Below are 11,774 nucleotides of genomic sequence, written 5' to 3' on the forward strand. Positions count from 1 at the left end.
TTGCTTTGTAGTAGAGTTGAAGATCTGGTATTGCGATACCCCCTGCTTCACTCTTTCTGCCAAAGATTGCTTTAGCTATTCTGGGTTTTTTATTCTTCCAGATGAATTTCATAATTGCTTGCTCTATTCCTGTAAGGTACATCATTGGGATTTTAATTGGAATTGCATTGAATCTGTATAGCACTTTTGGTAGTATGGCCATTTTGACAATATTAATTCTTCCTATCCAAGAACATGGTAGATCTTTCCATCTTCTGAGGTTTTCTTTAATTTTTTTCTTTAGTGTTCTATAGTTCTCACTGTAGAGGTCTTTCACCTCTTTTGTGAGATTGATTCCCAAGTATTTTATTTTTTTCAATGCTATTGTGAATGGGGTAGTTTTCCTAATTTCTCTTTCTGAAGATTCATCACTTATGTATAAAAATGCCTTAGATTTATGTGCATTGATCTTATATCCGCTACTTTACTGAGTTCACTTATGAGATCTAAAAGTTTTCTGGTGGAATTTCATCAGCAAACAAGGATAGTTTGAGTTCTTCTTCTCCTATTCCTATTCCTTTAATTTCTTTGGTCTGTCTAATTGCTCTGGCTAGAGTTTCAAGGACAATATTGAAAAGAAGTGATGAAAGAGGGCATCCCTGCCTTGTTCCAGTTTTTAGGGGGAATGCTTTCAGTTTTTCACCATTTAGAATGATATTAGCCATGGGCTTAGCATAGATGGCCTTTACAATGTTAAGGAATGTTCCCACTATCCCTATTTTTTCTAGTGTTTTGAGCATGAAGGGATGCTGTATTTTATCAAATGCTTTTTCTGCATCTATCGAAATAATCATGTGATTCTTGACTTTAAGTCTATTGATATGGTGAATTACATTTATTGATTTCCTGATGTTGAACCAACCTTGCATCCCTGGTATGAAACCCACTTGATCATGGTGCACTATCTTTTTAATATGTTTTTGTATGCGATTTGCTAAAATTTTGTTGAGAATTTTTGCGTCGATGTTCATTAAGGATATTGGTCTGAAATTTTCTTTCCTCGATGTCTCTCTGTCTGGTTTAGGTATCAGGGTAATATTGGCTTCATAGAATGAGTTTGGGAGGGTTCCCTCCTCTTCTATTTTATGGAATACTTTGAGAAGTATTGGAATGAGCTCTTCTTTAAAGGTTTTGCAGAACTTGGCTGAGAACCCATCTGGTCCTGGACTTTTCTTTGTTGGAAGGCTTTTGATGACTTCTTCTATTTCATTACTTGAAATTGGTCTATTTAAATTGTGTATGTCCTCCTCGTTCAGTTTAGGCAATTCATATGTCTCTAGAAACCTGTTGATGTCTTCGAAATTTTCTATTTTGTTGGAGTATAGATTTTCAAAATAGCTTCTAATTATGTTTTGTATTTCAGTCATGTCTGTTGTGATATTTCCTTGTTCATTCCGAATTTTAGTGATTTGGGTTTTCTCTCGTCTTTTCTTTGTTAGTGTGGCTAAAGGTTTATCAATTTTGTTTATTTTTTCAAAGAACCAACTATTTATTTTGTCAATTTTTTGTATTGTTTCTTTTGTTTCAATTTCGTTGATTTCAGCTCTGAGTTGAACTATTTCCTATCTTCTACTACTTTTGGTGTTGGTCTTTTCTTCTTTTTCTAGGACTTTGAGCTGTAGTGTTAGGTTGTTGATTTGTTGAGTTTTACTTCTTTTATTAAATGCGCTCCATGAAATAAATTTTCCTCTAAGTACTGCTTTCATAGTGTCCCAGAGATTTTCATATGATGTTTCTTTGTTCTCATTAACCTCTAAGAATTTTTTAATTTCCTTCCTAATATCTTCTATTATCCATTCATCATATAATAGCATATTGTTTAATCTCCAGGTGTTGGAGTAGTTTCTGTTTTTACTCTTTCATTTATTTCTAATTTTAATCCATTATGATCTGATAGAATACAAGGTAGTGTCTCTATCTTCTTGTATTTGCTAACATTAGCTTTGTGGCATAATATATGGTCTATTTTAGAGAAGGATCCATGTGCTGCTGAGAAGAAAGTGTATTCGCTCTTGGTTGGATGGTATATTCTATAAATGTCTGTTAAGTCTAAATTATTGATTGTGTTATTGAGATCTATGGTTTCTTTGTTCAATTTTTGTTTGGAAGATCTGTCCAGTGGTAAGAGAGGCGTGTTAAAATTACCTAGTATTATTGTGTTATGGTCTATTTGGTTTCTAAAATTGAGAAGGATTTGTTTGACATACATGGATGAGCCACTGTTTGGGGCATAGATGTTTATGATTGTTATGTCTTGCTGATTTATGCTTCCCTTAAGCAGTATGAAATGTCCTTCTTTATCCCTTCTGACTAACATTGGCTTGAAGTCCACATTATCTGAAATGAGGATGGATACTCCAGCTTTTTTGCTGAATCCATGTGCATGGTATGTTTTTCCCCATCCTTTCATCTTTAGTCTATGGGTATCTCTTTCTATGAGGTGAGTCTCTTGCAGGCAACATATTGTTGGATATTTCTTTTTAATCCAATCTGCCAGTTTATGTCTTTTGATTGATGAATTCAGGCCATTAACATTCAGGGTTATTGTTGAGATATGATTTGTATTCCCGGTCATTTGGTTCATTTTTTAAATTTTATTTATTTATCTATTTTTTTGACACAACTTGGTTCCTCCTTTATTTGACAGTTCCTTTAGGATAATTCCTCCCTTTGCTGATTTGCTTCTTTGTTTTTTATCTCTTCCTCATGGAATATTTTGCTGAGAATGTTCTGTAATGCTGGCTTTCTTTTTGTAAATTCTTTTAGCTTTTGTTTATCATGGAATGATTTTATTTCATCATCAAATTTGAAGGTAAGTTTCGCTGGGTATAAGATTCTTGGTTGGCATCCATTTTCTTTCAGAGCTTGAAAAATGTTATTCCAGGCCCTTCTAGCTTTTAGGGTCTGGATTGAAAAAATCTGCTGATATCCGTATTGGTTTCCCCCTGAATGTAATTTGGTTCTTTTCTCTCACAGCCTTTAAAATTCTGTCTTTATTTTGTATGTTAGGTATTTTCATTATAATGTGCCTTGGTGTGGGTCTGTTGTAATTTTGTGTATTTGGAGTCCTATAAGCCTCTTGAACTTGATTTTCCATTTCATTCTTCAGATTTGGGAAATTTTCTGATATTATTTCATTGAATAGATTGTTCATCCTTTGGTTTGTTTCTCTAAGCCTTCCTCAATCCCAATAATTCTCAAATTTGGCCTTTTCATGATATCCCATAGTTCTTGGAGATTCTGTTCATGATTTCTTACCATCTTCTCTGTTTGTTCAACTTTGTTCTGAAGGTTAAATATTTTGTCTTCAATATGTGAGGTTCTGTCTTCCAGGTGTTCTATCCTATTGGTGTGCTTTCTATGGAGTTCTTAATTTGGTTTATTGTTTCCTTCATTTCAAGGATTTCTGTTTGGTTTTTTTTCAATATCTCTAACTCTTTATTGAAATGATCTTTTGCTTCCTGTATTTGCTCTGTTAACTGTCGATTGGTGCTATCATTCAATGCCTGCATTTGCTCTTTCATCTCATCATTCAATGCCTGCATTTGCTCTTTCATCTCATCGTTTGCTTCCCTGATCATTTTAATTATGTACATTCTGAACTCCCTTTCTGTCATTTCTTCTGTCATGCTGTCGTTGGATTTTATTGATGTAACATCTAGATTTGTTTGGGGCATTTTCTTCCCTTGTTTTCTCATATTGTTCAGGAATCAGTGGGTCATTAAAATATTGCAGATTTCCTCTATTGACTTATAATGTCCCTGAAGATTGCTAGTATATCCCCTCTTATCCTTCAGTAACCTGCAGTCTTGGAGGAAGTTGATAATGCGGAGCTCCACAAGGAAGCTGCCTCTCTAGGGATGGTGACCCTCAGGTGGGGTATATTCCCTAATAGTGGGCAGAGGTGCCTCCACTTGTTGACCAATGGTCATCCAGAGGGGAACTAGGCTGCGGGCTGAGGCAAGGCCTGTTTATGCCTGTGTCTCTGTTTTTACCGTCCTTGTGGGAAAACCTCACCCGGCGGGGAAGACTCACCCAGTGGGGAGGTCTCACTGGTCAGTTGCCCTCCTAGAGGTTCCCCTCAATCTACAACTACCACCTGGGCTGGGCTGTCTTCCTCTGCAACATTCCCAGGGGCCCGGACCTACCTCCTGGGCCTGGGAGCCTCCCTTCGCAGATGAGTCTCCTTAGGCTGCCTCTCCTCAGAGAATCTGCCCGCAGTCCTGGAAACTTCGCTCCGCCCCTAGGTGTGTCTCTGTGTGTCTCTTCCAGCAAGAAGCCGCCTAGGTCCTGGGACCCTGCTCTGCACCTAATCGCCTGGCTATGCGGCCCCTCCTCTGAGCCACCACCTGGAGCCCCATACAATAGCTCCGAGACCCAGAGACCTGCCACACACCTCCTCCTCCCGCCAACCGCCCGTAGCCCTAGGCAATCACTCCGAGTCCAGGTGACCCACCCTGTTCCTCCTCCTCCTCGGGGTAGCCCCCCGGGTGTTCAGGAGCGGTTGCTCAGAGACCAAGGGACCCGCCACGCTTCTCCTCTTCCTCCGGGCAGCCCCCCGGTGTTCAGAAACGGTCGTTCTGAGTCCAAACAGCTCACCACGCAACTCCTCCTCTGGCAACCGCCTGTGGCTCTGATGCAGTCACTCCTAGACCAAGCGACCCACCGCGCTTCTCCTCTTCCTCCCAGCAACCCCCTGGTGTTCAGAAGTGATCGCTCTGAGTCCAAACAGCTCACCACGCTGCTCCTCCTCATGCAGCCGCCCAGAGCCCCAGTGGTTGCTCTGAGTCCAAGAGCTGTGCTGAGCCGCCTCCTCTACGATGATCCCAGTTGTCCGTGTTTACCGCTCCAGCGGGGGGGGGGGGCGTCTCACCGAGCAACTCTATTTCACAAAGTTCCCTGCGTTCCGGGGCTACCGCCCCATCTGGACGCCTCCCCAACGGGAGAGACTCACCCAGTGGCTTTGAGTTGGTCCCAAGTCTCTCACTATCTCCTCTTTTGAATCCTGCATCCTGGAGCAACATGAAATGCAGCCGCCCTCTAGTCCACCATCTTGAAACTCCCATAAGGTTGTTTTGATCTAAGCTATCATATAGAAAGAATGTGCACTCTGAGAAGAATCATAGATTGTATTTTTGAAGTTTTTTTAAAATTTTGAACTAACTAAAAAGATATAATCATTACTAAAGAAAAAATGTTTAAAAAGGCTAGCAGAAAAATAAAGATTCAGCCTCAGAACACTCGGTGTCTCTGTCTGCTGTTTCTCCACCATGCCAGCGCCTTCCATCCACCTAGGACCCCTGACCACAGCTAGGGCTGGACCCAGCAGAAACTCTTTAGATATGAATCTCCATCTGAGAGCAGAGCTCCACCTGATCCCAGCTTAATTGTCAAATTTCGTGTCTGTGAATCTTTATTTTCCAATCCCCCTTTGCCCCTCACTGGACCCAAGAGTTTGGTCACACTGGTTGTGGCACTTGACCACTGACCACATCCCCAGCCCTATTTTCTATTTTATTTAGAGACACAGCCTCACTGAGTTTCTTAGCACCTAGCTTTTGCTGAGGTTGGCTTTGAACTTGCGAGATGCTCTTGTCTCAGCCTCTGGAGCCACAGGGATTGTAGGTTTTCCTCCATTGCACCTGTTTGCAACATTGTTTCTGATAGGGAAAAATAATGTCAAGGTCCATGAGGATAACAGTGCATTATAATATGCCCACACGAAGGCAGAAAACTGGACTTGGACATGCATGCGTGGAGTTGAGCAAGAGAGTAGAGATCGCATGAGTATGGTGATCCAACTTTTATAAAAGACAACTGTAAAGCTCACAGGCACACATGTGCCCCTGCGAGGTCAGCACAACTGTCCACAGAAGGGGACTCCGCAGGACAGAGTGGGGTATCTCCCTCCTCACACTGTCCATCACATCATGGGATTTCTTCAGGCAGGTGCTTGGTTTAAATTTTTTACAAACAGAATTCTAAGCATGTTTGTTGGCAGTCAGAAACAAATGCAGAAAGGAATGTAGAGGGGACTTTATTTAACTACCTGACATAACTCAATGACAGAGTGACATGACCAAGAACTTGCAGCAGAGTAGAGGAGCCCAGGTGCCCCAGGCAGGAAAGCAAAATGGTGGGATGGGCAGGAGAGGGGTCAAGAAGTGGGCTTGGTGCAGGAGCTCACACCCCCACCCAGGACCGCACACCAAGGCAGCTGCTCTGGCCCTGGTTAATCTTCAGGTCTCCTGTTTGCCCTTTGGGGACCTGGAGGGACTTCTGGGGTTTGGTCCCCAGCCTTGTAGGTGAGGGTGAATTGGACTAGTGGCAGGGGTCCCAGTAGAACCCCAGTCCCAGCACTGCAGAGGCCCAGAGCTTCCTAATTGGCCACTGGAGGCCCCGAGTCCCAGCCCTGCTGGAGCAGTGGATCAGCTGCAGCAGAGTGACCTGAGGCAGGGTCCTTAGCACACTGCTGGGGACGGGAGAGGAGGGAGGGCCAGGGAACCTCCACACCTCTTCAAAAGGACCCGGAGCATGCTGCAGGCAGAACCTGGACCTCAGACCCTCACTGGACCCCAGGTGACCACCACTGCCCTGCCACCTCATTCTGCTGCTCAAGAGAGCCAGAGCTGAGCTGGGTGTCAAGTCCTGTGTGATGATGACAGGACAGAGCTGGGTGGGAGAAGGGTCAGAACACGGGAGTCCCCAAGGATGGAGCTGACGGCACCAGCTCCTGAGCTCTGCCTGGGTCCAGGTGGACGACAGCCATGCCTCCCACAGTCCAGCATGCAGGGAGCAAGCAGGGGTGTGAGCGTCAGAAGCCCCTGCCCGCCTGAGTTCGGGAATACCACTGGGCCTTTGCCAGGCAGTGACGCAGAGGTGGGCTTTGGGCTACAGGGGCACAACAGGCACCACCTCAGCCTGGGCAGGGCAGCTCCCCATCTGTGTCCAGCTGGCAGATGGAAAGATCACCTGGGGGAGGCCTGTGGGCAGGAGGTCCTGGTGTCCATGTCCTGAGTAGTCAGCTAGAGAGGCCCGGGGAGCGCCGGATGGACACAGGAGCCAGGTGTGAGGGGCACCACTCAGGGCACCCCTTGTGGGTGGAGAGAGAGGCACTGGGCAGGCCGAAGCTTCCTGTATTGGGAGTCACGCAGCCCTGGACACCTCCTTGCGACCCCAGAGCAGGACTCTGTCTCCCCCACAGGGAAGGCTCAGCACACACAAGGATCAAGTGACGGAGGACATGTCCCCTTTCCAGCCTGGGGCCAGCTCATCAGAGGGAAGACAGGAGCACAGTCCCTGTTCTGCATGGGATGTGTGACCGTGAGACCCTGACCCAGCGGCACCGCCCTCCCTGCCTGCTGTCCCAGCTCAGGGCCATGCCCGCCCACAGCAGGGGAACCTCTCGGCGCTGCCCTTGTGGGAGTTTGTGCTGGAGGGGTTCAGAGGAGGTGTGGAGGTTCAAGCCCTGCTCTTTGCCGTCTTCCTGGCCCTGTACGTGGTGACTGTCCTGGGCAACGTCACCATGATCGTGGTCACCACCCTGGATGCCCGCCTGCACTCCCCATGTACTTCTTCCTCAGGAACCTGTCCCTCCTGGACCTCTGCTACTCCTCCACCATCGCCCCCAACACCCTGGCCACCTTCCTCTCCTCCTCCAAGGCCATCAGCTTTGCGGGATGTGCCACCCAGCTATTCTTTTTTGCCCTACTGGTCACCACTGAGGGCTTGCTGCTGGCAGTGATGGCCTACGACCGCTTCGTGGCCATCTGCAGCCCCCTGCAGTACCCTGTGACCATGTGTCCTGTGACATGTGCCTGCCTGGTGCTCGCAGCCTACTGTGGAGGCTGCCTCAACTCCATCGTAGAGACCAGCCTCACCTTCCAGCTGCCCTTCTGCAGCTCCAACCGCATCGACCACTTCTTCTGTGACGTGCCCCCCCTGCTCCGGCTTGCCTGTGCCAACACGGCTCTCAACGAGCTGGTCATGTTCGGCCTCTGTGGGTTCATCATTGTGGGCACCACTCTTGTGGTTCTGGTCTCCTACGGCTACATCGCAGTGACCATCCTCAAGATGCGCTCGGCATCTGGGCGACACAAGCTCTTCTCCACCTGTGGGTCCCACCTGACCGCCGTGTCCCTGTTTTATGGAACTGTGTTTGTGATGTACGGCCAGCCAGGAGCTGTGGAGTCCATGGAGCAGGGCAAGGTGGTCTCTGTCTTCTACACCCTGGTCATCCCGATGCTCAACCCCCTCATCTACAGCCTGCGGAACAAGGACGTGAAGGACGCGCTGAGGAGGCTGGGACACAGCCACGCAGAGGACAGTGTCCCGTGAGGCACAGTGTCCAGGGACCAAAGGGAGACCCACTCTCTTTCCCCCTCCACCCTTCCTGCTTCCTCTTCTTTCCTCTTCCTTTCCACCTGCATTCGCCCTTACTTCCAGCACATGGTGGCCGGGCAGTCACTAAGCAGGAGGAATGAGTCTTGCTCTGACCTCCAGAGGTCTCCAGGGCAGAGCTGGGCAAGGCCAGGTCCCTCACCTGGGGAAACATGGGTGGGTACTCCTCCTGTTGCCCTCCAAAGGACCCCTCTTCATGAAACAGGCTGGTTTCCAGGCGTCCTCCCTAGGATGCTCTGTGGCTCTGGACTCATTGGGGTGGATGCACTTCTGATGGGTGCTTGGGGATGGGGAGGCAGGAGCCCATGCTCAGATGCTGCCAGATGCTAGTTCCCATCCTTTGGCTGCCCTGGGCTTGCTCACGTTTCCCTGCTGGCTGAGTGGGAGCCTCCTCCCACACATCAGACCTTTCCATTGGGGCAGTTCTGTCACATTGGCTCCCAGGCGTCCCCGGGTGCCTTGGCCAGCAGCTGCCTCACTGCTGTCTCTCTCGTCCTGTCTGTCTCTGTGCCTCTGTGTCCTTTCTTCTTACAGCAACTCCAGCCATGGTTAGGGCCCACCCAGGAGAGTGTCACCTCGTGGTAAGTAATCTATCTGCCAAGATCCTCTGTCCAGGTTAGGTCACATTCTGCGTTTCCAGGGGACACAACTGACCCCAGTCAGTTACGTCCCATGAGCCTCAGGGAGCTCGTGTCCTGCATTTGCTGCTGTTGGGGTCCTATGCTAATGCACTCAGTTCCAACCCGTGCCTGCTGAGCCTTCGTGTCTCACCAGTTACTGAGAAATCTCACTCTGGTTGGACGTAGGTGTGTCATCTTTCACTCCATGTTTTTGCTTTATGTGTTTTACATCTTCATTACTTATATGCAGATTAAATGTTCACATGATTGGGTTGGATGAAACATGTTCATTACTAAACATCTCTTTATAAATAAAAAACACATCTTAAAATTTATGTAGCTAATCCACCTTGTGATACGACTTACTTTGGTTCCTACTTTCATGCTTTCCATAGTCTATTAAAATCATGTCTCCTTCTCAATTTGTATGTAGGCTTACAACATCTTTTTCAATAGATAGATCTACCTTAATTTCATTGAGTGTGGTGCTACCTTGAGGAGGAAACGGTATGTTTTGGCAGGAGTAAAAATCATAGCCCGAGCAAACTGACACACCAAGCATGTCTGAAGGTCTGAGTCTGTTCAGTAAAATCATCCATTTCTGGTGGAGGCTGTTTGATTTGAAATGGTTCTTAAAGGGAAACAAACAAGCAAGAATTTATCTGTTCTGTCCCATATGAATGGACCGAGAGTTCATGGTGCCTGGTCAATACAGTTCTCTGTCCACAAGGCTCATGGTGAGCCAAAGCTGCTTCTCAGATAGGAGTGCTTATCTGTCACTCAGTCTTCACAAGGGATAGCAGCTTCCCAGGAATCAGGATTACTGAGGACCACCCTTTGGGAAAACCCAGTGAGTGAGGGTTGGGCAGAGCTCTTTGGTGCCTGATCTCTCAAGAAGGCAGGACACCACGTTTCTTGAGGGAAGAGCACCGTGCCCACACAGCGTGCTCTGACCCAAAGTGGAGGCAAAGGCCACCTTGAGAACACACATGTCACGATGGTGACTGGACTCCAGCTGAGCCTCGAGACCCCATCATGACCAACAAGAGCACAGGCCACAGAGGAGCACGATGAGGTCACCAGTGGGCGAGCCCTCGGCCAAGCCAACAGGACTTCACACAGGACTAAGTGCCAGTTCATTTAAGAAAGTGGCATTAATAAGATGACATCAGAGAGTGGCAGGACGGGGCAGCTATAGATGCAAAGAGATGCCAAGAGAATTGTCTGTGATTCCCTCGTGAGAATGTATTTTGGATACTGAGTCAACAGCTGAATCTAAAAACCACACCTGTATTGCACATCTGGGCATCAGACATTTGAATAATGATAGATGTCTGACGATATTAGTGAATCACTTTTCTTCAGATATGATAACAGTACTTTTTGAAAATAAAAAGTGCATATCTTTTTGAAAATAAAAAAATCCACAATTTATAGATAACAGCTAAAATATGCATGGAAGATCGCATCACATCTGAAATTGCTCAGAACCACAGGAGGACATGGGAGAGCCAAAGGAAGTTGGGTGCTGGTTTGGCCGGGAGCTGCTTGCACATGGTGCCAGCGGGTGGCCCTTGCTGTTCCCTGCATCATTCCCTCCACTTTGCCCTATCTGAAGTTCAGGGCAGGGCACAGTGCTGTTCCCATCCTCCCACCTCCCAGTTTAAATCAGCCCTTCCATCAGCAGCTCATTTCCTCATTCACTGTAGGAAAATTATTTTATGTCTTTAAAAATATTTCCTCTCATTCGGTTTTTCTGTTTCACAGTCACTTTGGTTGTTTCTGTGGTGGGTTATGAATATTTGACCCCCATGCCTGATCATCTCCATCTAGAGTTGATTTTGTCTGGACTAATAATTTTTCAAGACTCTATTCTGTTAATTCAGTTTTGGGCTGTCTTTGCTTCCACATAATGTTTCTTTCATTGGTTTTCTGTTTACTTTGAACTCAAGGAGAAGTCAATAGAAATTATTTTGGAAGGTTCAGTGTTGGGGTTCAAGATGATGGAATATAAGAGGGAGGCCACTTTCCTGGCTGCTCTGTGGTGTGAAATCAAGAAAGCAGACAGGCAGTTTCTCAGCAAGGTGGGTGGCCAAAAAAAAAGGTGGGGCACTTCACTGAAATTTGATACTAAACATTCAAAGCAGATCAGGGACTTAGGAGGTAGGATATAATCAGGAAGGAATCCCCAATGCCACAGCTGCAGCCAAGGTGCCAGTCAGAGTTGCTCCTCTGCGAGCAAAGTGCAGGGGTAAGGGAATCAAAGTAGCCCACATTTTGAGGAGGCCTGAGGCATGTCTGGGTGTGGAGAGTTTAGAGATCAAAGACACTGACCACCTAAACTCAAAGGCACACTGTGCAATATCCTTGTGCAGGAAAGAAGTTCCATCTTTCCTGGCTGCATGTGGAGGACAGAGGAAAGACCGTTCTGAAGTTGTGGGGCAGGGACCAGCAGCTGGGGGAGCTGGTTCCTGGCAAACCCAAATTTGGCCCATAATACAGGCCCGAAAACCCACACTGCATGACACAGGGGTGCCTGAGTGACCAGGAGAAAGTGGAACAAGGAGAGGTTCACACAGGGGCTACTGCTGTGGAAACCTACCCAGTCGCCCCTCCCCTTCCTATCTGGCTGCTCTGCAACCCACTGGGAGAGATGTGCCCAACTGGGGGTTGCGGGGATGGAGATGGGAGAGATGGAGTTTGGAGAATGACTCT

The 11,774-nt window shown here is 47.0% G+C and overlaps 1 pseudogene; it reads left to right on the top strand.

Annotated features, from left to right (window-relative positions):
* Positions 1-717: 717 nt before the first annotated feature.
* LOC124979557 (olfactory receptor 12-like) lies at positions 718-8,376 on the top strand (annotated as a pseudogene).
* The last annotated feature ends 3,398 nt before the right edge of the window (positions 8,377-11,774 follow it).

Source organism: Sciurus carolinensis, chromosome 3, assembly GCF_902686445.1.
Source record: "Sciurus carolinensis chromosome 3, mSciCar1.2, whole genome shotgun sequence".
NCBI lineage: Eukaryota > Metazoa > Chordata > Mammalia > Rodentia > Sciuridae > Sciurus > Sciurus carolinensis.